The sequence below is a fragment of the Canis lupus genome, chromosome 7 (genome assembly GCF_011100685.1).
Source record: "Canis lupus familiaris isolate Mischka breed German Shepherd chromosome 7, alternate assembly UU_Cfam_GSD_1.0, whole genome shotgun sequence".
In the NCBI taxonomy this organism is placed as follows: Eukaryota; Metazoa; Chordata; class Mammalia; order Carnivora; family Canidae; genus Canis; species Canis lupus.
In genome coordinates, this window is record NC_049228.1 from 25644792 (window position 1) to 25671775 (window position 26984).

The 26984-nt window shown below is 37.6% G+C and overlaps 2 pseudogenes; one reads left to right on the forward strand and one right to left on the reverse strand.

Moving 5' to 3' along the window:
- Positions 1-230: 230 nt before the first annotated feature.
- On the reverse strand, positions 231-684 carry LOC100855819 (annotated as a pseudogene).
- A 14576-nt stretch (positions 685-15260) lies between these two features.
- On the forward strand, positions 15261-16176 carry LOC100855838 (annotated as a pseudogene).
- The last annotated feature ends 10808 nt before the right edge of the window (positions 16177-26984 follow it).

Sequence of the window (26984 nt, forward strand, 5' to 3'; positions counted from 1 at the left end):
CTAGATATGGTGTGCTTTTATAGCTCAACACTGGTAATACTTGATAATCAAGAGTAATGTATACTTTAATAAGTGTATACCAAGTAGATAGGCTTGTGGATAATATATATATTAGGAGATACAAGTGTCCATCTAAATTTTCTATATTTCATTTTTTAACAGAATATTTATTCATGTTGTTTAATGTATAATGTCTCATGTGCCATTTTGGAAGACATTTATTTTAAAGACTATTTTTTTTGTCTGATGACAAACAGCAGCCACAGTGTCAGTAATAATTCTGGACCTCCACGTTGGATAAATTCAATTTTTTCTTGAGACACAAGTTCCCTTCTGTTTTTCTGTCCTGAGATGCTGTTCTTATTATTTCTGCAGTGTCTGGCAGCCCCTGATGCATCAGCCAATCTGGTGATTTACTCCAATCAGAATGCTGTGAAATTGAAGAAGAGTGAGGTGGTAGTCCCATTGATCTCAGAACTTCTGATACATTGGGTTTAGGATTGTCTCTTATGTCAGAGAACCTTTTATTTGTTTATTTTTTAAGTTTATTGAATGATAGACTACAAAGCTCTCAAGGAAGGATGGGATCTGAGAGGGCTGCCCATCAGGGAAACTTATTAATGGAGTATGTGACTTGACTACCTGAATGACCCTTCTGACAGATGCCATCTCACAGCCCATCATGACCCAAATTAATTTTTGTGGAGGAGGGGAAGTATCAAGGCCCCATAGAAAGCTGCAATGAAGCCTTGCTTCTTGGTTAGTTTTGTAGGTCCATTTCCTTGTAGGGTTTCTGGAACATAGTATATGCTTGATAAATGTGAAATAAATGAATGCATAAGTGGCCAAGCATTGGGGCTTATATTTCTTGTTTTTCCCATGGCAGACAAGAATAGAGTAGAAGAAAAATCATATTTTTTGATGGCCTGCTTACCAGGATGGTGTTTGTTTTCCTCCAGTAGTTCAAAGCTATATATTTATCCGTTAATTCAAATATTTACTGATTACCTATAATCCACGTGGCTCTGCTCCTTCTGTGCATCAGTATGGGATTGCAGAATATCTACTTTAGTCTTAGGAGAATAGAGTGTATCTATAAGAACAAAGTCCTGAACTAACCAGCCGGTGTGGGAACATAACTGACTGTACCTCCCTGGGAGAGCACTCTCATTCATGGGGCTTGCAGGTCTGGAATGTGCTGAGGTCATTCTCCAGGTTGAGCAATACACGTCCTCACTCCATGCAGCCTTTTCTGTACCGCTGACATGAGACAACTTCATCTTTTCTCAGTATGAGTCACTGTCAAAAAATATACACATTGTCATAACTGGCTTAATTCCTAGTTCTGTCAGTTGCTTTTTAAGCAATAATTAAATCAAATCTAAGGCTCATGTTGAAAGCTTGGTTTTATTGATGTCATACCATGTGAGATGGATGAGCTATTTGGGGCCAGAATTGTTTACCATCTACCATTTTTCTTATTCCAATTGAACTAACTCAAATGAGTCATAATTCAGAAAGTGGCTAAAGTTAAATTTTCCTCTATGCTATGTAAAGCACTTGACAAACACAATAATAACATAAACATGATTATATAAGGAATGTTCAATGTACTTAAAATAACACTTTCAAGTACACTCAAGTATTTTGGCATAAAATCTTCTATTCAAACCTTTACTATGTTCTAGATCACAGCCAGCTACTCCCTGTTTTTTATGGCCTGTAAAGTAAGAATTTTTAAAAAAACATTTTAAGTGGTTGAAAAAAATAGAAAGAAGAATATTCTATGATATGTGAAGATTATATTAAATTTGAGTTTCAACAGCTGTAAGTGAAGTTTTATGCAACTCAGCTACACTCATGTACTTGTGTATTATCTGTGCCTGCTTTTGAATAATGAAGGGCAGAGTTCAGTTGTGACAGAGATTGTATGGCTCCCAAAGCCAGAAATATTTGCCATCTTGCCATCTGAAACTGTACAGAAAAGTTTGCCGTCATGAATGTGAGGTCCTTGAGACGCATCATGAACAAAACAGAGATCCCTGTGTTGGAGGAGGTCATCAAGAGGGCATAACTGCCCGCTGACCTTAGTCCTTCCCTGTCCCATGTACTTTTCTGAGGACCATTATCATGACTGGAGCTGTTTCAAGGACACAACCTTAAAAAAGTAATGTGTTAAAAAAAAAAAAAAGTAATGTGTTGTTTTAAAAAAGAAAGTCATGTGTTGTTGAGACCATTTGGACTGTATATGTGACTCAGTCCTGTTAAGGGCCCTATATAAACTTTTAAGATTCTGGCAGATGGGTATGAAGATCTATCTACTCATCATGTTGTCACCCAAGACCAGTCTGTATGTAAGCTCTCATGCTTGTTAAACCTGCCACCTACCAGTCTTGAGTGGCCTCTTTCTTTGTTCTGCTTGCCCTCCTTGCATGGGGGCCAGGTTTGATTCTTACCCAGAGAATTCTCTGGGTTGCAAACCAACACCTTGCCCTCAGAAAACTTATGTTTAACAAAGGGGAAGACAGTAAACCTAAGTACATTGTATTTAATATATTAGAAGGTGATCAAATGTTATGGGAAAAAAAGTAGAGTAGGGTAAAGGGAATGGAGATTTTTGGAGGGGAGGAGGATGTTACAATCCCAAAGGGAGGGTATCCGTGCGTGGCTCAGCGGTTAAGCGCCTGCCTTCCGCCCAGGGCGCGATCCTGGAGTCCCGGGATCGAGTCCCATGTCGGGTTCCCTGCATGGAGCCTACTTTTCCTTCTGCCTGTGTCTCTGCCTCTCTCTCTCTCTCTCTCTCTCTCTCTCTCTCTGTGTGTCTCATAAATAAATAAATAAATAAATAAATAAATAAATAAATAAATAAAATCTTAAAAAAAGAAACTATTTCAAAGAGAGCAATCAGGGTAGAACCTCATTAAAAAGGTGGTACTTGCAACGGGTGAGGAAGTGAGCCGTGTGGGTGTCTGAGGAAAAGCGTTCAAGGCAGATTTTGGCAACTCCTCACAGGGTTGTTGTGTAGATTAAGTGAGTAATGTATTTAGCTAAAAATAGTGCCTGGTAAGTGGTAAATTCTCAAAAAATAGTTCTTTTTTAGTACCAGCTGGCTGTAGATGCAACTTTCCTCTTTGCAGTGGGCTGCTGCGCTGACTTTTGGTAGGCGATCACTATAGCAGAGTAAAGCTCTCCTGAATATAGGGGATCTCGATATCCGAGCTTTATCTGACCCAGGATTAGCTGTCATCCTTGCAGCTTAGCTTTCAGGGACAGAGCTGTCTTGGAGAATTATGGGCTCAGAGGTATCATATTTATGGTCTGCATAGTTATAAAATATGGATTCTAGTTTGTCGTGACACACAGGCTAAGGGACTTGCCCCACCATCACACAATTAGTCAGCAGCAAAGCTTCGATAGACATGGGGTCTTTTGCTTCCAAGTCTAGTGCTGCACTCTGTCCTGCACCAAACCTATTTTTATGCAGCTTATTTCTTCCAGTAAATTCTCAGGTGTCCTTTGTACAGGGACCATGTCTTACTCATTTTGTTTTCCCCTTCAGAATCAGGCACCAAACAAACAAAACCCAAAACCGTTGAAAGAATACTCAGTACTTGAACTTGTTTGGTACCATTTTAAATCTTAACCACTATATGTGTCAGTCTGCCAGAAAATGTCAATGTGGAACTGATTGGGCTTTGTTCCTTGTGTTCGTATAAAGCATGGGGAGGTGAATTGTCCTACAAGTCAGGGAATTCTGGGAAAGATCTCAGACATTCACATTTTCAAACTTTTTTTATGTTGCTAAATATTATATGAAGATCCTGGAGCATAAAAATTCATTCATGAGCTTTGATGAGTTCTAAAGGCTAGCAGTAGTGTTTGGCTGCCAGATAAGAGATGGCATTTCCAGGGCAAAAAGTTGGGCAGATTATGCAGAGCAATACTTTATCCTTTGTCTTAGTCCAGGGCAGTTCTTAAAGTGTGGTTTATGAACCAGCAGCATCAGCATCACCCAATGCTTGTTAGAATGCAAACTCTTGGGCCTCACCTCAAACTTATTGAATTTGGAATTCTGGGTGTGGAGTCTGAAAATCTATGTTGGAATGACACTCCATGTGATTTTGAGGCATGCTAAAGTTTGAGAGTCCCTGGCCACTTTTTTATCTGTATGGATCTCCGGCCAGGACTCACCCTGCCAAGTGCCTAAGCTACGTATTGGGTGAGCAAAGAGCTTCTTTTATAAAACTTTATGATAACTTTGTGGCAGGAAAATCTCTCTAGGGAAAATTGAGATTATATCACATTTCCAGTTGGTTTAACATATTCCCTCTGACTGATGAAAGTGAGAAACACTTTGTCATGAAGAATAAGCCAGAGCATTGCATAATTAGGTCAGGTGTTGGAATAAAGGAAGCTTTTAAATCTTAAAATTTTAACTCTGACTGGGCTTTGTTTGGATATGCACACCAGCTGGCCCATGACAGGAACAATATGGAATATGGAAGTTCTGCTCTGATTTGGGCAGGTCATTTGAAAAATTCTCTTGCAAAAAAGCAGAAGGCCAATTAATAGTAAGTGGCTTTTCCAGAGTCCTGCAGCAGATCAGCCTGTAGGAAGCACACATATTAATCATTCCAACCTTGCAGGTTTGTAGATGTCGTGTACCTTCGGTAGATGTATGGGAAGAATAACCTAGGAATGCATCTTTGATCTAGGATAAAAGACACTGACAAATCCTCCCCACTCCCACCCCCATATAAAATATCTGAGCACAGGAAATTAAGCTTAGAATTTGAGACAAATAGTTAAAAATATCCTTCTAAAGAAGTCATGGATTATCAAGACAACATTAACAAGGCAAGTGCAAAGGAATAGTCAGAAGATGACAGAGAGCTCTACCTAGCGCAAGCTTTTTATCAGCGACATTATAAGACAAAAATAAGTATGATCTAATCAGGTCTGACAAACAGTTGACCATAAAATATGACATTACCAACATTTTTTGAAAAATGGATTTATTTTTAATAAATCTCTCCTGCCACATTAGGAGGACTTGCCTACACATATAGTATACCTTCAGTGATAAACTAATACTAGCATGAGGCCAGCTTGATTAGCAAGAGCTTTGAAAACAGAAACATAAAACAACCATTTCAGTGATGTCTGCCTCAGGTCAGTATTTTACAACATTTCACCAATCTCACTCATATGTTTTTAGAAGTCATTTTGAAGTTTCTTGCCTGTAATGTCAAAAGATATTACATACCATGGGGGAAAAGCATATGCTTCCTGCTAAAGTAGAAATGTCAAAGGAAAAATGGCATAAAATTAAATTTCATTCTTTCTCAGGAAATACTCCTGGAAAATATGCAAAAATATCATATGAAGAAAGAATTACGTTGACAAATTGTTCCCTTTGGGATGCTTGTGACACAAAAGGATGAAAATGCAGATGTTTTTCACATGTCTCAGCTAATGGTAAGTGCTAGATTTTGTTTCAGTGGTGGAATTAGGGAGGAACCACACTTCTGAATGGATTACTAAGGTAAATAATATACAGATATTCTCAATTGTATATGAGTTATGGAAAACATCGTTCTGTGGGAAAATGCTGTGGTATATAGCTTTTCTGTACATTTAAACTGTCTTCTTTGGGTGGGTTCTCAAGAAATGTTATCCTCAATCCTTTTCTTCTGTCACACTGTCAACCACAGTGCAGAAGAATCTCGGAGCCAAGAAATCAGCATGTGTGCTCTGCTGGAGATTTGGACTCTATCCTGGGAGAGAATGGATCAGATTTGTAATTTTAGACAGTGAGAGGCTGGAGGTGACAAAGGGCCCAGTAGCAGCAAAGTCAGAGGTAGGGGCAGTTGGAAAGCAGGGAAGATGAGTCAGAAGGACAGATGACATCCTGAATTCGGGAGATGATGTACAATGTTGTGTGGTGGTGACAGAGCAGTAATGACTTCCAGGTTTCTGGCAGTGAGTTAGGGAATGGGAATTTGGAATTTGGAATAAATTTTTCGGGAACAGACACAGGAGGCAGGCTGAGCCTTTCTGTGGATGTTAGCTGCTGGACCCCCTTCTTACATTTAGCTCTCACAAGGGGTTCATTATCCAGGTATCCTCCCACATCCAGGTATCCTCCCATATCCGGGTAACCTCCCACATCCAGTTATCCTCCTCCTTCCGTGCTCTGGGCCAGAGAAGTAAGATGGCCTGACTGCTGGAGAGAAACACCAACATTTATGGGCTTATGCTTGCTTTCAATGGTTATAATTTGAGTGAAATTTCTTTAAGCAGATTTAGTGGATTTCATAAATTTTTAAGTGACGTGTGTTTATAGTTAAAAGTTATACAAGGTATAGTTATTAAATATTATATTAAATATAAGAGTTTTCCTCTGAATTTTGCCCAAATTCGTTTCCATCCACTGTCTGATTTAGCAATTATAGATGGGCTTTTATTAGATTGCTTGTCTGATCTGAGGAAAGTCTGATTTCTTTGCTTCTTAAAAAAGCTGTAAAAAAAAAAAAAAGCTGTAGAATAAGTTTCTTATGAAAGATATTTTTTCTTCCTACTCCAAGAACTTATCTAAATATTTTAGCATATCTCTCAATCAATGTGTATTCAGTGAGAAACAATAAATGAAGAATAGGCTCTTGGAAAAAAAAAAAAAAAAAAAAAAAAAAGAATAGGCTCTTGGGACTTAATAATGAGGCAAATAGAGGCACTTGGGTGGCTCAGTGGTTGAGCATCTGCCTTTGCCTCATGTCGTGATCCTGGGGTCCTGGGATTGAGCCCGCATCAGGCTCCCTACAGGAAGCCTGCTTCTCCCCCTGCCTGTGCCTCTGCCTCTCTCTGTGTCTCTCATGAATAAATGAAATACTAAAAATAATGATAGATATTAATTACTCATTGATGAATGCCAGGCAGCATAATATAATTTATACCTATTATTTCTAATTGTAAAAATAATACTGTAATGCAGACAGTTGCTTCGGAGAGTAGTAATGACGTCTACAAGTTGTTTCCTTTCCCTTTCTGAGTTTCTTTCTAGAAAATGACATAGTGAAACTTGATTGGTTATGCAAGAACAATACTGTGTTTATTAATTTGTTCAAGTTTGGAAATGCCTTAATGTAAAATATTTAATACTTAATCTTATGAGATAAATATTATCTTTATTTGAAAGATGAGAAAATTGAGACCCACAGGGTAAACAAGTTAGCCATGGAGTTGATAATAGAGCCCAGGCCTTCTGACTCCAAAACTGGCTCTTTTTCCACTGTCTTGTGTTTTATGTGCACTAGATTAATAATTTCTTCAGTAATCAGTGCATGGGCATCCTGGTTGCTCAGGATTTCTTACTTAAGTTTCCTATGATGACATTTTAGAGGAACATTTAAGGTGTTTGCTACATCCTGTAACCTGTTCTCTAGGATCTGTCAGCATAGGCAAGGACAAAGGAAAAAAAAACCCAAATGAACAGGGGTATAGGTAGAACTCCAGGGGCTTTATGAATCTATCCCATTAGGAAAGTCATGGCTATAATGTCAGCTGTAATGGGTTACAAATATGGAAACCTGTTCTTATTCCCTGGATTGCATGAATCTTTAGTATTGGCTAACATAGGGGATGAAGTGGGAAGAAGAATAGGCATTATATCCTGTGCAACTTGATGCTAGAGTTGCCACCCTTGTTCTGTTTGGCTTAGGAGGAAGAGCTGTCTCAAGATCTCAGGATTTTTTCTACAATGATAGTTCTTATTCTGCAGGGCAGGGCCAGTGAGGGTATATGCCATGATAACATTTACATTTTATTCTTTTAAATTAGAGAAATAATTAAGGATATGTGAACTTCCTGGGGATTGCTGTGAGGTGACGTTGGATTGCATTTATCACCTGATTCCCATACACCCTTGCTCAGATTGGCCTATCTTAAAGTGGTAGTATAGGCCCCAGAAATTAGTGTTAACTCAGGGTTTGTAGCCAACATTTCCCAAAGATTTGGGGAGTACTTTTAGACAAATGGCTATAGGCCCATTTGGGTAAAGTTATGAAATTTCAAGGTCCTGGTGTTAGAACACTTTGGCTTATGTAAAATATTTGTAAAGTCCTGCTTTTATTGTATTTTTGTAATAAAAGTCACTCAAAACCTCTCAATTTTTGTTCTTGGAGGCACCAGGCCCTGCAAATTAGACTTAGACATCTCTGAGTGTTAGGCCACTGATTACTACAAATATTTCATAGTAATTGCTAATCATCCTCATCCTTTTTAGGTTTATTTAAACTGTCTGGCTGAGTCACAGTGTGGTATTGGTTAGACTGACATAGTCTGAGGAGAAGGAATTATCAGAAATGTGGGGGAGAGGGAGATAAAACTGTGGATTTCTGTAGTGGTGGGAAGGGAAGGTGATGAATCCAAGTAGGAACAGGGTCATCTGAGAAGTTCAATCTTGGTCTAAGACCCCCCCCCCCCCAAAGAGATTTAAGTAGGTAGGAAGCAGTTATGGGTATATAAGGCTGAGATGATATGGGACACATTGTTTTCTTTTTTTTTTCTTTCTAAGGAAGATGGGATATGCTAGTGGAAAAGCCTTAGATGTGTCAAACATTTTGACAAGTTGGTATATCTTCATTTAGGAAAGGAACCAGAGAGAGAGCCAATCTGGTGTGTGCTATGGAGAGAGGGAGAGAGAAATTTGAAGCTGAAGCTGGAGATGCGTCAACAGAGAGAGGAAAAGGAGCCCATGAGACCAGGTGCTGCATAGAAGGGCTAGAGCAAGAATCCTCTTATGGCTAAACTACCTGGAAGGCTGATAAAATAAATATTAAATATATTTTTAAAACTATTTATTTATTTATTTATTTATTTATTTATTTAATTTACTTACTTACTTATGAGAGAGAGAGAGAGAACATGAGCAGGGTGAGTGGCAGAGGGAGAAGCAGACTCCTTGCTGAGGGAGAGCCTGATGTAGGGCCTGACTCCCAGACTCTGGGATCATGACCCAAGCCAAAGGCAGATGCTCAACTGACTGAACCACCCAGACGCCCCTTAACTGTAGATTTTTAACATGTCTGCTGTTTGTGTACTCCTTAGTAAGCAAAGTATGGGGAAGACATGACCAGTTCTATAATTTATAGTTTCTTATAACAGAAGAATGTCTAAATTATGTTGGTAATAATAACATCAGCAAGGAATTCTGCTTTCCATTCTTTTATGAAGTTGAAGAAATGAAGTGAGTTAGGTTTGAGAAGAGAAGTAATTTGGAGGATAAATTTGGTTTTGTCTTTAGGTAACCTAAACTTGAACAATAAACAACAATGAGGACTTCTGTTTCTAACAATATGGCAGACTAGATAGTCTGTTACCTCTTCCAATGCAAAATACTGAAAAGTACTAGACAGATTACAATGGGGATCTTTTTCAGTGCATAGCTGAATTTGTAAGAAAGAAGGGAAAATTGCATGGCCAAAACTTGAGAATAAAGTGAAAAATTGGAAGGGTTCGTAGGTCTCAATACCAATATGTTTGGTTTTTAATGGCCTCACAAGGATGGGAGACAGGTTTTAAGGCCACTGGAAGTGAAATTGCTGTATGTGTGCATAAAGCAGAGACCTAAATTGGCAGCAACAATGGTGAACAAGGTGGACTAGAAGACTACTTTTGGCCAGTCACTGAAAAAAGTGTTTCCTGATGAATGGCAAATATAAGACTATTCTCACATGGTCTAGGGGTTCAAATTTGTATTGTCCACATGTTCTCATAAACATTCAAACCAACAATTTATCATGAAAGTGCATCCTTGGACACCTGGGAGAGGCAAGTGCAACATCTAGAAAAGCATACCCTCAGTCGAGGCCCTTATAAAACAAACTGCAGAATTAATCCTCAGGATCTTCAGATACTGTAGTTATTTAAGTCTTTAAATATGTTCGAGTGAATAAATAAATCAGTGAGGGAATAAAAATCATAATAAACAAAACCTTACAAATAGAAGATATTAGGTATTTGAAAAAAGATTTTTTTTTAATTTTTATTTATTTATGATAGTCACACACAGAGAGAGAGAGAGGCAGAGACATAGGCAGAGGGAGAAGCAGGCTCCACGCACCTGGAGCCTGACGTGGGATTCGATCCAGGGTCTCCAGGATCGCACCCTGGGCCAAAGGCAGGCGCTAAACCGCTGCGCCACCCAGGGATCCCAGGTATTTGAAAAAAGAATCAGATAGAACTTCTAGAACAATTATAGTAATTGACATTTGAAATTCAGTGGAAGGATTTTAGTTGCAGATTAGAAGCAGTTCAAGTGAGAATCAGTAAGAAATGCAGAAAAAATGGTGAATGCATCAAAGGTAAAGAGGGATTCCTTCTTTGGCTAGATTCATAATCTCTTTGGGTTACATTATAATCATAGTTATGTCTGCTTAGGAGCTTTAATATGCTTGCAAAGAGAAGAAAATGAATTAGCACTCTAATATATTTAGAACTATCTTATTAGCTTAAAGACAAGGTGATGTCAAAAAAATTAACAATGGAAATTTTCTGGTAGTCATAAACATGATACAGATTTCTCTTAGCCTGTCATTGTTAAGTGATCCAAAGAAAAGTGGGTGTCCTTGAATGGGTCAGTAATATCTGGAAGAGAAAACACAACATGCTTCCAAGGGCACTCCTAGAAGGAAAGTTGGAAAGTGTGGTGAAATAATAACTTCACTTTTTCTTATTTCAGGATTCCCAATATGCATAGTATATTACCATTTGTAAAAATAAAAATAGTATGTAATACAAAAATATGCATGCAATATGGTACCAGGAAACTGGTAACAGAGGCTGCCTCTCATGAAGGGAACTGTGTGCTCAGAGGGACGGATGCATATGAGAGAGAGACTTATTTCTCACTGTATATCAGTAGTTCTCAAACTTTTTTAGACTTAGCACCCCTTTGGGTGTTAAAAATTAATGCTTAAGTTCCCAAAGAATTTTTGTTTATGTGAGTAATATGTCTATCAATATTTACCGTACTAGACATTAAAATGAATCTCAAAAATACTTATTTAATAATTCACTTAAAAATAACAAGGCGGGGGGGGGGGCGCCTGGGTGGCTCAGTCAGTCAAGCAATCAACACTTGATTTCGGCTCAGATCTTGATTTCAGAGTCATGAGAATGAGCTGGGCTCCATGCTCAGCTCAGTCTGCTTGAGATTCTCTCTCCCTCGCTCTCTGCCCCTCCCCCACTGCACACACACACTCTCTCTCAAATAAATAAATCTTGAAAAAAACCCCAATTGTGTTAACCTATTATGTGTTAACATAAACTATTGTTAAATGAAAATAACTGTATATTCTAAAACAAAATTTAGTGAGAAGAATAACATGATTTGCCTTTTATTTTTGCAAATCTTTTTTACCATCTGGCTTAAGAGACATCTGAATTCTTATATTTGCTGCTGTATTCAGTATTCATGACATCACACATCATAGAACATCTGGAGAACACCCCTGTATACTTGAGAGATAATCAGAGTGAGAAAGGCAAGCAACATATTAATATTATTATGAAAGTAGTTTTCATCTCACAGACCTATGAAAAGGATCTCAGGGACCCCGAGAGGTTCCCTGGACTATACTTTCAGAATTGCTTCTGTATAAACTATTTGAATTCTATACCATGCACATGAATCAGGAAGTCAAAATACATCCAAACTTACATCCATACAAACATGCATACATGCATATGCATATATAAATGTACACCTTTAAAGACTCTTTTCTGATCTTTCTGGAAGGTAAAAAGAAAGTAATTGAGGATTTCTGTGAAACAAGTGCATCAAAGTTTTGATATCAATGCTACTATCTCTACTTTAGAAAGGAAAAGTAATATATAGCTAATTATGTTTAGTTTTTTTAAAAAAGATTTTATTTATTTAGAGAGGGCACTTGCATGAACAGGGGGAGGGGCAAAGGGAGAGGATGAGAGAGAATCTTAAACAGACACAGGGCTGAGCATGGAGCCCTACTGGGGGGTCTATCCCATGACCCTAAGATCATGATCCGATTGGAAATCAAGAGTCTGATACTTAGCTAACTGAGCCTCCCAGGTGCCCTGATGTCTAGTATTTATTGGGAGCTTATTATGTACTGTGCAGTGTGCCAAGAATTTTATGTGCCTTACCTAATTTAATCTTTTCCTGAGTCACATGAAAAAGGTACTATTGTTTTCTTCACTTTACTGAGATGAAACTGAGACTCAGAGGAGTTCAGCCACGTATCCAAGATCATGCAGTCATTAGAATTTTGCTATGTCCAACTCCAAAGCATATCACTCTCAAAAACTGGAAGATAAATGGTTGTCTTTTCTCTCTATTCAATTTTTTAAATTGTGGTAAAATACACGTAAAATAAAATTTACCGCCTTAACCCTTTTTAAGTGTACCATTTAGTAGTATTAAAAACATTCATGTTGTTGTGCAGCTATCACCATTATCCATTTCCATAATTCTTTTCATCTTGTAAAACTGAAACTCTATGCCCATTAAAAAATAACTGTTCTTTCCATCCCTCCTTCAGTCCCTGGTAACCACCCTTCTACTTTGTCTATTATTTTGACTACTCTAAGTATCTCATATAAGTGGAATTATGTAGTACTAGGTTTTTCCACATAATAAAATGTCTTCAAGATTCATCCATGTTGTAGACTATATCAGAATTTCTTCCTTTTAAAAGCTGAATAATAATATGTTATAAGTATATACTACATTTTATCACTTCATACACGGATAGGCACTTTGGTTGCTCTCACAACTTAGGTATCGTCAATAATGCTGCTGTGAACATACGTGTACAAATATCTCTTTGAGAACCTGCCTTCAAAATTTTTGAGTGAAACCTGAATAAAGCCTTTAGTTAATATTATTGTATTCATGTTCTTAATTTTAACAAATGGACCATAGATATATTAATAGTGGGGCAAGAAATTTCCCTGGGTGAAGAGAACTCTGTTTACTCTTGCAACTTTTCTGTAAATTACGAATTACTATAAAATAAAGATTTCTTTAAATAGTGAATTACAAGCTTTTAATACTTGGTCAGTGATAAATATACCTTTAGGAAGATTCTTCTCATATGTAATCTTTTTCTATTTCAGTATGAGTACATATAGCTAATTTTGTCTATTTCCTCTTAGTCATTAGGAACGTCTGCTCTTTAATTACCAAAAAATGTTCTTTCATGACTTAAATTTTGAGAATTACAAAAGCTTTTCACAAATATTTGCATTTTAAGCAATTCATATTATTTAAACAACCCAAAATTATGGTTCAATTTTAATCTCTGTATAAGCTATTTGGTCATATTCTCTGCCAGTATTGTCTCAAAGTCACATAGGCAAAGCAACCTGACAATCATTATGATTGGCTTTATTTTTTAACTTTATTGAGATATAATTGACATAGAGCATTATGTTGATTTGATACACTTATGTTTTGCAAAATGATTACCACCCTTGTGTTAGCTAATACTTCCATCACATCATCTAATGACCATTCTTTTTGTAATGAGAACATTTAAGATTTACTCTCCTAATGACTTTCAAGTGTATAAGACAGTATAATTAGCTATAATCCCCATGATATATGTTAGATCCTCAGAACTTATCATCTTATAACTGAAAGTTGTTCCCTTTGACCACATCTCCCTGTTTTCCCCACCCGTACCGCCTAGTAATCACCATCTTATTCTGTTTCTAAGTTCAATGTTTTTATATTTATTTATTTTATTTTTTAATTTTTTAAATGATTTTATTTATTTGAGAGAGTGAGCAAGAGAGAAAGAGCACAAGCAGGGGTGGGGGAGGGGCAGAGGGAAAGCAAGCAGCAGACTCTCCTGCTGAGCAGGGAGCCCCCCACTCCAGGCTCAATCCCCAAACCCTGAGATCATGACTTGGGCAGAAGGCAGATGCTTAACTGACTGAGCCACCCAGGGACCCTGAGTTTGATGTTTTTAGATTCCACATATAAATGAGATCCTACAGTATTTATCTTTCTTTAAATTATTTCACATAGCATGACACCCTGAAATTCTATACATGTTGTTACAAATGGCAGGATTTTCTTCTTCTTTTTTTTTTTTTTTAAGTGGCTGAATAGTATTCCATTGTATATATACCTCATTTTCTTCATCCATTCACCCACTGATGAACACTTAGGTTGTTTTCATGTCTTGGCTATTGTGAATATTGCAGCAAAGAACATGGGAGTGCAGATATTTTTTGAGTTAGTATTTTCATTTCTTTCACATAAATTCTCAGAAGTGGGATTTCTGGATCATATGGGAATTTTATTTTTAATTTTTTTGAGGAATCTCCATACTATTTTCCATAGTGGCTGCATTAATTCACATTTCCTCAAATAGTGCATAAATATTCCATGTTCTCATCAATACTTGTTATCTCTTGTCTTTTTAAATGATGGCCGTCTAAATGTGTATGGAGTCACAAGACTCCAATTAACCAAAGCAATTCTGAGAAAAAAAAAAAACACACAAAGCTAAAGCTATTACACTTCCAGTTTCAAACTGTACTACAAAGTCATAGTAATCGAAACAGTATGGTATTGGCACAAAAGCAGGCATGTAGGTTCTATTCAGTGGAACAAAATGGAGAGCCCAGAAATAAACCCACACATATATGGTCAATTTACAACAAAGGAGCCAAGAATATGCAATGGAGAAAGAACAGTTTCTTTAATAAATGGTACCGGGAAACTCGATAACCATACACAGAAGAATGAAATCAGATTCTAATAACACCCACAAAAATTAACTCAAAATGGGCTAAAAGCTTAAGTATAACCTGAAATGATAAACTCTTAGAAGAAAATATAAAAATCTCTTTGACACTGACCTTGGCAACATTTTCTTTCTTTGACATCAAAAGCACAAACAAACACAAAGTAAATGAGTGGGACTACATCAAACTAAAAACCTTCTGCATAGCAAAAGAAACAATCAGCAAAATGAAAAGGCAACCTATAGAATAGTAGAAAATATTTGCATATCATGTATATGATAAGCAGTTACTATTCAAAAACTATGAAGAACTCTACAACTCAAAAGAAAAAAAGAACAATTTAAAAATGGGCAGAATAACTTACTAGATATTTCTTCAAAGAAGACTGCCAACAGATATATGACAAAATGCTCAACATCACTAACCACCAGGAAAATGCAAATCAAAATCACAAGGAGAAACAATTAATTGTTGGTGTTAACAAAATGGATTCCAATAAACCATGCTAGAGCCAGAAGAGAAATAAGGAACTCGTTAAGGAAGTCAGCACGTACATTAAGAAAATTGGCTACAACTCTGACACAGTAGCATTTGTGCCAATTTTTGATTGGAATGGTTACAACATGCTGGAGCCAAGTGCTAACACGCTTTGGTTCAAGGGATGGAAAGTCACCTGTAAAGATGGTAATGCCAATGGAACCATGTCCTGGAAGTTCTGGATTGCATTCTGCTAACAACTTGTCCAATTGACAAGCCCTTCCATTTGCCCCTCCAAGATGTCTACAAAAGTGGTGGTGTTGGTACTGTCCTTATGGGCTGAGCACAGACTGGTGTTCTTAAATCTGGCATGGTGGTCACCTTTGCTCCAGTTAATGTTGCATCTGAAATAAAGTTTGTTGAAATGCATCATGAAACTTTGAATGAGGTTTCCTGGGAACAATGCAGACTTCAATGTCAAGTATGTATATGTCAAAGATGTTTGTTATGCAATGTGGCTGGTGACAGCAAAAATGACCTACCAATACAAGTGGCTGGCTTCATGGCTCAAGTGATTATCTTGATTGTCCTGAACCATCCAGGCCAAATCAGTGCTGGACATGCAGCTGTGCCAGATTGTCACACATCTCACATTGCTTGCAAGTTTGATGAGCTGATGAAGAAGATTGATCCTGGTTCTGGAAAAAAGTTGGAAGATGTCTCCAAGTTCTTGAAATCTGGTGATGCTGCCATCATTGACATAGCTCCTGGCAAACCTATCTGTATTGAGAGCTATTTTGCTGTTTGTGATATGAGACAGTTGCTATGGGTGTCATCAATGCAGTGGACAAGAAGGCAGGGGGAGCTGGCATGGTCACCAGGTCTGAAAGTTTAGAAGGCTAAATAAATATTATCCCCAATACCTGCCACCCCAGTCTTAATCAGTCTTAATCAGTGGTGGAAGAATAGTCTCAGAACTCTTTGTGTCAACTGGCCATTTAAGTTTAATAGTAAAATTATGGTTAATGATAATAATGCATCATGAAACCTTCAGAAGGAAAAGAGAATGTTTTGTGGACCTCTCTCTCTCTCTCTCTCTGTGTGTGTGTGTGTGTGTGTGTGTGTGAGTTTTAAGTTATTAGTTTTTAAAATCAGTACTTTATAATAGAAACAACTTGACCAAAAATCTGTCACAGAATTTGAGACTCATTAAAACAGAAGCTTAAGGGGAAAAAAAAATCACAGTGAGGTATCCTTTCATACCTATTATAGTGGCATGACAAAAGATAACAAGTGTTGGTCTTGGTGCTTGACTTTTTTTTTCAATTTGACACCAAAAGCAAAAGCAACAGAACCAAAAACAAACAAGTGGGACTATATCAAATTAAAAGGCAACCATTAACAAATTAAAGGTAACCATTAACAAAATGAAAAGGCAATCTACCTAATGGGAGAAAATATTTGCAAATCATATATCTAATAAGGAATTAATATCCAAAATATATAAAGAAATAATACAACTCAGTAGAGTTGTTGGGTAGATGATCTGAATAGACATTTTTCTAAGGAAGACATATAGGTGGCCGAGAGGTACATGAGCAGGTGCTCAACATCATGAATAATTAGGAAAATGCAAGTCAAAATCACAATGAGATATCACCTCACATCTGTTAAAATTGCCATTACCAAAAAAGATAGGAAATGACAAGTGTTGGTGAGGTTGTGGAGAAAAAGGAACCCTTTGCCCTGTTGGTGGAAATGTAAATTGGTTCAGCTGCTGTAGAAAAAAGTATGGAAGCTCCTCAAAAAATTGAAAATAGAATTACCATATAATCCAGTTATTCCACTTTAGGGTATTTTTTCAAAGGAAACAAAACCAGTTATTCGAAAATATCTGAACCTCCACGTTCATTGCGGCATTATGTACAATAGCTAAGACATGGAAGTACCCTAAGTGTCTATTGATGGATGAATAAAGAAAATGTAATATATATAATATAATATTATATACATACACACACAATGGAATAGTAAAGCCATATTCCATAAAAAACGATAAAAAAGAATGAAATCCTGCCACTTACAATAACATAAATGGACCTTGACAGTGTTATGCCAGGTAAAATAAGTCAGACAAAGACAAATACCATATAATCTTACTTATATATAGAATAAGAAACCTCTCTGAGCTCATAAATACAGAGAACAGATTGATGGTTGCCAGAGATAACAATTGCAGTTTGGGTGAAATGAGTGAAGGTGGTCAAAAGGTACAAACTTCCAGTTATAAAATGAATAAGTCCTGGGACATAATGTATGGCATGGTGACTATAGTTAATAATTCTGTATTGTATGGAAGTTGCTGAAGGAATAGATCTTAAAAATTCTTATGAAAAGAAAGTCAATCAGAGAAAGACAAATATTATATGATTTTACTCATATGTGGAATTTAAGAAAAACAAAGAGCAAAGGGAAAGGGAAGGCAACCAAGAAACAGACTCTTAACTACAGAGAACAAACTGATGATACCAGAGGGGAGGCGGGTGGGGGGATGAGTGAAATTGATGGGAGGAATTGAAGGAGTGCACTTTTTGTGATGAGCACGGGGTGTTATATGGAAGTGTTGATTTACCATATTGTACACCTGTAACCAATATTACAATTATGTTAACTAAATGGAATTTAAATAAAAACTTTAAAAAAGTTCTCATCACACAAAAAAAATTAACTACATGTGGTAATAGTTATTGACTACAGTTATTGTGATCATTTGGCAATGTACATCAAATTATTATGTTGTACACCTGAAACAAACATAATGTTGTATGTCAATTTTATCTCAATTAAAAAATAAAACAAAGAAAATCCTAAATAAAAAGAGTAACCAATTAGGCAATGTGGGAGAATACATTAAGAAGGTGTAGGAAAAAAGTATTATAGCCATGTCCTAAGAAATGAAAAGTTTATTTCTGGATTATGTGATTGAATCTGTCAGCATTTTTAAACTTATTTTTTCTGTGATTTTCTTTTCCAAAATAAATATTCACTCTTTATCTGATTTTATATTCATATTTTTGTATTCTTTTTTTTTTTTTTCCTTAAAAGAGGCCTCCCTTATGTAAGTTTTGGGGTCTGCATAACCTGGCACTAGCCCTGCTTATCTGATGTGATAAAAAGTTCCCTTTGAAAAGTAAAGTGTGAGTAGTGACCAATGCTTCCATTTCCCTATAATTGTAGGAGAACAAAGAACACTTTATGCCCTTTCATTGTACTTTAAAGTGATATAATTAGTTTGATTATAATGCAGTCCTGATTGATACCAACATAAAAGTAACATGGTGTTTAACTTCTCTAAAATATCTTTATTGATTTCTAAAATTAGAAAAAAGTAACTCAAACTATTTAAAAGATTCAGATAATATAGTGGTAATATGCAAAAATAAACAAATAAAAGCTCCTCTTCCCCCCATCCCGGTCCCCTAGAGTTAACTGCTGTTTATTGTTTGGTGAGAGTTTCTTTTCACAGTTTTTCCATGTATGTATATATAAATAATATGTATACATGTTTGAATGTAAAAATACGTGGGTGGGTATATGTGTGTATATCTACCTACATCTCTCTCTCTCTCTCTCTCTCTCTCTCTATATATATATATATATATATATATATATCAGCAAATATGTGTATTTATAAATCTATTTAAAAATGGGAAAAAATTACAACAAAATGAGATGATAGAATTTGTTTTTTTCCTCTTCATTTCTCTGAGCAATGTGGTATGCACCTCTTTCCATTTCAGTAAGATATATATCTACCTTATTCTTCTTAGATGTAAAATATATATCTAGAATAATTTAATTCCCTATAGATGGACCTTTAGATTATTCTCATTTTTTCCTTGTTATAAACAATGCTGCACTAAAACTCATACAAACATCTTTGTGCATATTTGTGAGGGTTTCTGGGGTCCGATTCCTAGAAATCAAATTTCTGAATTGAAGGCTATGGACTTGAATATCTCTATGGTTTATTACCTAATCATTCCTTCAGAGTGGTTGGCTTCCACATTGTTACAAACTCTTGTTAGGAATAGGGCCAGACTGTGATATGTTGTTTTCTCCAACAGGCTAAGAACGTGGTGTCCAGCATTCTTTAAGCCTTTTGTTCTATTGACAAGGAGGAGGGGAGGTTTCAGCGATGTGGAGGGAAAGGACAGAGAGGCAGGGCCCCTCAGCAGAGCTCTGTATCTTTTCCATCATGGTCCTGAGCCATTCTGGCCTGGTGTAAACTGGCAGATCCACTTAATAGATCAAAAACCCTGCAGTTAAATGGACTTACCTATCTTAAAAGGCTGTTTCATACATATCTGATGTTATACAAGCATGCTTTTGAGGGGATTTTACCTTCCATTTCCTCCTTTGTGAGAAATGATTAAATTATTCCTTTGTAACTACATTCAGTAAGCTCTCTGAGATGGGTTCTAATACACCTGATTTTCTGCAGTCCTGTATTTCCAGGGCTGCTGTCCCTAAGCAAGCTTGGCTAGCTCCCTCATTTTCTTTGCTCATCCGAGCAACCTGTGTGAAGAGCCCCTACTGCCCTTGCCATAATGTCAAGTGTTGCCTCACAGCTTTCCTTGCAGCCTCGTTTTTGCTCACAGGATGACTTTAATAATTTATGTGGTTTTTTACTTTCCCTCTGCCCTCTAATTTCTCACAGTTGGGTTCCTGGCCTGCCAGTGAGCCCTGCTCTGAACTTTCTTTTCCAAAAGGGACGCCTCGGTCTAGCACCTTGTTTAAATCCTTCCTTATTTCTTTGGATATCTTCCTGTTTCTGTCACTGGCAGTACCACAGCTAGATCTCCTATCCCCAGCTATCCATCTTTTGTAATCCAACAGTGAGAACCAAAGCAACAAGCTAATAGACCTTCATTGCCAGGCTCAGCATTTCCAGCTTTCTTTGGTAAATATAGATCAAGCACGGTAAGTGGAATTAAACACATATCCTTTTTGAAGGCAATCTTTGATCTTCAAAATTACCATATTTATTTTATCGCCCTGCTTCGCTATTGCAGTGTAGTGGGAGGAAATGTTTAAGTACTTGAGAGGCTTTTCTGCCAGAGTCAGCAGTGACTTGTCAGGCAAACAACTTCTGAGGTGCAGCTTTGATCTCGATGGCCTTCATTTGATAAGACACAAGCTTTGAAATGGGAAATTGAGAAAGACTTTAGAAAAGGTGTTTATTTCATGGCTATATATGGATCTTTACCTGCCAATAGGTACTTTTTAAAAAAGCTTCTAAACAAAGAAGATAGAGATATATCTCTTTTGAAGGGTAGAATCAGAACTGTATCAGCCAGGCTAATAGGACTGGGAAGAGGTCAAGGTTAGTGGTTGGAAATATGGCTCCTGGTCTGTGTGGTCATCAGAGCTGGGATAGATGGACAGTATGATAAATGAATCATTGACCTTGTGGTTAAATAGTCTGACCAGTGTTTTTAGATTGACAAGCTTCCCACCCAGTGTGCTATGGTTAACTCATGTGCAGAAAATGAGTTATGAGGATAGCTCATTATATTACACGGATAATAGTGAGGAGACAGGGCAGTGCCATCAATGGTTAGGGAAGGCAGCAGATACTGTGATTTGTGTTTTACAAGCGGGAAAAAGAAAGTCCTTGAATTTCCCTTTTTAAAAATAACTCCGAGACTATGAATGTTTATCTGTTTCATTAGACCATGAACTTCTTGAGAATAGGTTTTGTGTTTTTACCCCAAGCACCTAACAGTGCCCATTGAATAAATATTTGTTGAAATTATCAGCCACAAACGAATTGTAAAAGAAGAAGTTCATTCATTCATTCTGCTCAACAAACATTTTGGAGCCATTATTATGTGTTGGGTTTTGGATATTCGGATGAATAAGAAATTCCATAGTTTTACCAGGGTTCACAGTTTAGAAGAGGAAATAGGCATTGTTTCAGATGGCATAACAGAGGCTGAACAAGAGAAAAGGCAATGGCTAATGAATGAATGAATGAATGTTCATACCATAGAACATTATACAACAATGAGACTGAATGATCCAATGAAAAAGCAATGGCTAATTTTATACTGGGGGGGGTGTGGTTAGGTAACCTGAAGTGATGCTTTAACAGGGTTTATTTTTGAAGGTTCATTTAAATATGACACACACATAGTATACATGTATGGTAAATAGCTTAGTGTGTTTTGGCAAATTGAACACATCATATAAACCAGTACTCCAGAAACATCTGTTTTCCCTCCTGTTTACTATTCCCATTTGACTCCAAACAGCATAAAATGTTTGTGCCTACAATTAGTGCCTTAAAGTCATAGAAACCATATATGTGCTCTTTTATGTGCCTGGTTTCTTCTACCAAATGTTAGGGCTGTGAGATTCATCTACATTTCCGGGTATAGATGAGGATCATTCAGTCTCATTCTTGTATAATGCTCTATAGTATGAATATTCATTCATTCATTCATTTATTCATTCAATTTTCTTACTATTTGATGGACATTTTCAGTCTTTGTTACAGATAGTGGTTATGAAATTCTAGTACATGTGCTTTAGTGAAAATATGTATGCATTTCTGTTGAGTATATACCTAAGAGTGCAATTCCTGGTTCTTATGGTATATTCAGCTTTAGTAGATACTTTCAGTTTTCCAAAGTGGTCGTACTAACTTATACCACCAGTGGTAGTATATGAGGGTTTTGTTTGCTTCACTTCCTTGCCAACACTTGATTTTTTTTCCTTTTTATTTCAGTCATCCTATGGCTGGTCATATTCTAGGTTAGCAGAGTTTTGAAAGATGCATTGTGCATTATCAGGCACATGGAGTGGAAGAGGGTTTTCTGGGGAAGCTCAGAAAGGGTGCTCAGGAAAGGGGGGCCAATGGGAGTTTTCAGGTATGAACCTCATTTAGTTATGTAAGCTGCAGGTAAATCAAATACACAAATAATATGTCCCCAAAGTATTGTTTGTAGTAGAAATTTACAGTAAAGTTTGAAGTAGAAACAGACTTTATAGCGAGGCAATTTGCCATCAGCTGGTGAGTCAAACACAGTGTATAGGCTCTCAGCTCTGAAAGGAATAAACAAATGGCATTCCAAATGGGAGACTCTGACATGTTGGCAGCTTGTGTGTAAGTACAGGTAAAAACAATTCATAACAATAAAACAGTGATGCTCTAGTAGGTACTCCCAATGAGATGTCTTTACCTAGTGAAGTAAGGAGTGCATATCCAGCATAGTACCTCCAGGGGGCTTCTGGCATGCATCTACCTTACTACTTTGTAATATGAGTGTGTCTTCTAGTTGCCTACCATTTGAGTAATTCTTTTTATTATTCTTAGTAATAGAACCCCCAGTTTTATTTCTGGAAGAGGTGTTAGTATGTCTAATTAAAAACTGTATTTCCCAAATTCCTTGCAACTATGTTCTGATCAAGTGAAATGTAAATGTAAATATTGTATGCCACTGCTGGATATTGTCCTTAGGGAGAAAATATACCCCCCTTTCCCCCTCTATTTTCTTTCCTAGAGGCTTAAATGGGGATGTGATAACTGGGGCCTGAGCAGCCATCTTGGACCATTAGGTGGAAGCCACATACTGAAGATGACAAAAGGCTCCTGAATGCCTGATTTCATTAAGCAGCCATACCAGCCCTAGACTTCCTACTTCTGGATTTCTTTTTCTACGAGAGAGTAATACATTTGTATCTTGTTTAAGCCAGGGTTTTTTTTGTGCACACATGCTCTCTCTCTGTTATTTGTAGCCCAATCTAACATTAAATAGAAACTGTATATCAGGAAGAGGAAAGCTCTTCCTAGAAACCAGTGTGTGGGAAGAAAGGACATGAGCTTTTTATTTTTAAAAAATTTTATTTATTTATTCATGAGAGACACACAGAGAGGGTTAGAGACATAGGCAGAGGGAGAAGCAGGCTCCCTTTGGGGAGCCTGATACGGGACTTGGTCCCAAGACCCCGGGATCACTACCTAAGCCAAAGGCAGATGCTCAACCATTGAGCCACCCAGGCGTCCCAAGGAATGAGTTTTTAAGTATAAACGCTTCCTGGTAATTCTCTATAATACCATAGACATGGAGTTTGTATGGTGTCTGATATGCTACAAATAAGCCTTTGTTGAATTAAAGTGAACTGTTGCTTAAATCAATAGAAGAAAGTAATTGTATTACTTTCCTATTGCTGCTGTAACAAATTACCACAAACGTTGTGCCTCAAAACAACTTTATTATCTTATAGTTCTGGAGGGCAGAAATCTAAAATCAGTTGCACTTGGCTAAAATCAAGGTGCTAGTAGGCCTGTGTTTCTTCTGGAGGCTGTAGGAGAGCATTCATTCCTTTGTCTTTTTCTAGCTTCTAGACTCTACTCACATTCCTTGACTCATGGCCATACATCCCTCCAACTTTGCTTCTTTCATCACATCTCCCTCTCTCACTTCTACTCTCCCTCCTCCCTCTTATTAAGGACCCTTATTATGCAGGATAAGACCCCATCCCAAGACCCTTAATTTAATCACACCTGCAAAGTAATATACTTACAAATTCCTGGAATTAGGACATGCATATCTTTTAGCAAGTCTGTATCTGGCCTACTCGTGTTATAGTCCCAGCTCATCTACAGTGTGAACTATTCTTATTTATGTGTGTCAGGTGCGAGGCAGAACAGTGTAACAGAAGGAACACTGCTTCGGAGTTAGCACACCTGAGTTCCAAATCTTTTCTTTTAAAGATTTTATTTATTTATTTGAGAGTGAGAGACAGAGATAGTGACAGAGATAGTTAGAGAGAGCATGATCAGGGAGGAGCGGGAGATGCAGGCTCCCCGCTGAGCAGGGAGCTCAACCTGCGACTTGATTCCAGGACCCTGGGGTCATGACCTGAGCAGAAGGCAGACACTTAACTGACTGAGCCACCCAAGCGCCCCTCAGAGCTGCTTCTAAGCAGCTGTAAGGCCTTGGACAAATCATTTAAATTCTCTTGGTTCGGGGGAATCCCTAGGTGGCTCAGGAGTTAAGTGCCTGCCTTTGGCCCAAGGTGTGATTCTGGAGTCCCATGTCGGGCTCCCTGCATGGAGCCTGCTTCTCCCTCTGCCTGTGTCTCTGCCTCTCTCTTTCTCTTTCTCTCTCTCTGTGTCTCTCATGAATAAATAAATATAATCTTAAAAAAATTCTCTTGGTTCTCACTTTTTAATTTATAAAATGAGTTCTAGGGATCCCTGGGTGGCGCAGCAGTTTAGCGCCTGCCTTTGGCCCAGGGCCTGATCCTGGAGACCCGGGATCGAATCCCACGTCGGGCTCCCGGTGCATGGAGCCTGCTTCTCCCTCTGCCTATGTCTCTGCCTCTCTCTCTCTCTCTCTCTCTCTGACTATCATAAATTTAAAAAAAAATTATAAAATGAGTTCTAAATTTTCCAGGGAGAGACATACTTGGTGAGCAGCACACTGTCAACCCTTCCCCCTACACCTATAACAGAGATGATTTCTCTTGTGAGCTTGTTCCTAATCTTTCAAACAGCCACTGCTAGGTAGCCAGAAGTGATTCTTAGATGAAATCTATTTTCTCTTCCTGAGCAAGATCATCTCTAAGGCCTGTGACTTAAGCTATGAAAACACAGAGCTAAAAAACTCAACAAGCATCATCATGGATCACTGAATGCCCAAAGTCAATTGATACCCTTTCTTTTGTTTATATTTTTTCCCCTTAGTTTTATCTAGAACTATTAACTTGGCTAACATTAGTATTTCCTATTTCCATGCTTCCTTTTGAAGAGAGCAGTTAGGAGCAAGAAAAGACAGAAGACCTGAAAGTTCTCCTACCTGTTTTGTCAATTAGGTATAAATGAGAGTTGCCCTCACAGAACCCCTGTCCTGTGACTACAGCAAGACCCCAGGCATGATCAGCCTGTGCTTGTGCTGGTAATTTATACTCACACCTACACCTGCATCTATACTTAAGTCTAAATGTACACTAACACATACACCTATCCTTACACTTAGACTTAACGGCTCATGTCCTTTTTCTTTACCCACTGATTCCTATACAGAGGTTGCCTCTTGCTGATATACAGAAAACACTGTAGCAAACTCTACTGTCTATTACCAGATTCACAAACCAGAAAGGATTTTCTCAAAAACAATTGGCAACCTGTCATGACTAGACATGTGAAGCATCTCACTGATTGTAGGTACAAAACATCAAAGACACATAGCTTGGGTCATGAAAAAAGCTACAAGACAGTATGTGACTCTCTTCTACTTGAAAGAGTTTAATGTTAAAAAAAAAAAGAAAACAAAAACCAAAACACTCACACACACACACACACACACACACACACACAACCCAACCCCAACCCCAAAAACCCAACAACAACACAGTGAGGTTTGCTCACCAAGAACAGAGTCAGGTGCTAGACAAACCTCAGAATAGTCAAATGATCAAATTGTCTAGAGTATGTGGTTTCTGGAATGCATGAAAAGTGAAAGGCCAATGTTCTATTAAGATTATTGTCCCTTTTCAGAATCTGCTTAGACTTGTTGAAACCTTTAACACAGGGCAGCCCTGGTGGCTCAGCAGTTTAGCGCCGCCTTCAGCCCAGGGTGTGATCGAGTCCCACGTCAGGCTCCCTGCAGGGACCCTGCTTCTCCCTCTGCCTGTGTCTCTCTCTCTCTCATGTCTCTCATGAATAAATAAATAAATTTATATATATATATATATATATATATATATATATATATATATATATATATAAAAGAAAACTTTAACACTATTTTTGGTAAAATTTTCCAAAGAAGAGATAATCTTTTTGCTTATTCTAATAGTTCTTCTCATCAAAGTGGAATTTTGGATTGCTTCATTCCATAACCATAGGTCAGAGAAGAATCCTCTCTTGAGATCTGAGGTCCTCACTGGATATTCTTGGTAGAGACACAGAGAAGCACTCTGAAAGGGGCTATCTTCCCCGAAGAGCTAACACATCCCTCTCCTTACATTGAGTATTTGCCATGACTTAAGCCGGTTTTATTTTCCATACAAAACTTACTGATTTTATCTTTTTGTTTGCTTTTGGGATGGCTCTCCTGTGGGTGATGAGTGGGGCGAGATCTACATGGCAGGCTCATTTTCTTTGTCCCATAGAAGGATGTACACCAGTTTTGAATCTGAATGTTTTTAGGTAGAAACTCTCCAGCTCAACATAATGATCACTACTCCTTATCTCATGCTTGGTTCTTCAGACATCAGTTCTCTGCCTTGTGCAAGAAGACAAGTGAGTGGGAACTGTGGCTTCCGTATAGCAGGTATCTTGGGGAACCTATAACTCCATGGAGTGGGGATATCATATATACTCCAGCATGTATAATGGCAAACATTCAACAACTATGTATTCATGGGGATGGAAAGTAAGTGGTGTTATTTTTGGCTCCTTCTAATTTGTAGGTCAAAGAGGAGGCGTCTTACCCTTCTCATGCTTTTACTTTCTTACCTGTAGGAGGATTAAGTGGTTTAATGTATGTGGAGTTCAGAGGTAAATGAGCAAGGGATCTGTTAAGATTCTTTTAAGATCCCTGAGCAATACTTACCAGATGATGAGGAACTTCTTGTAGGCAAGCTTTTCAGAGAATGGAACTGCCTCTTTAGATGTGGAATAAAGCTTTATAAGT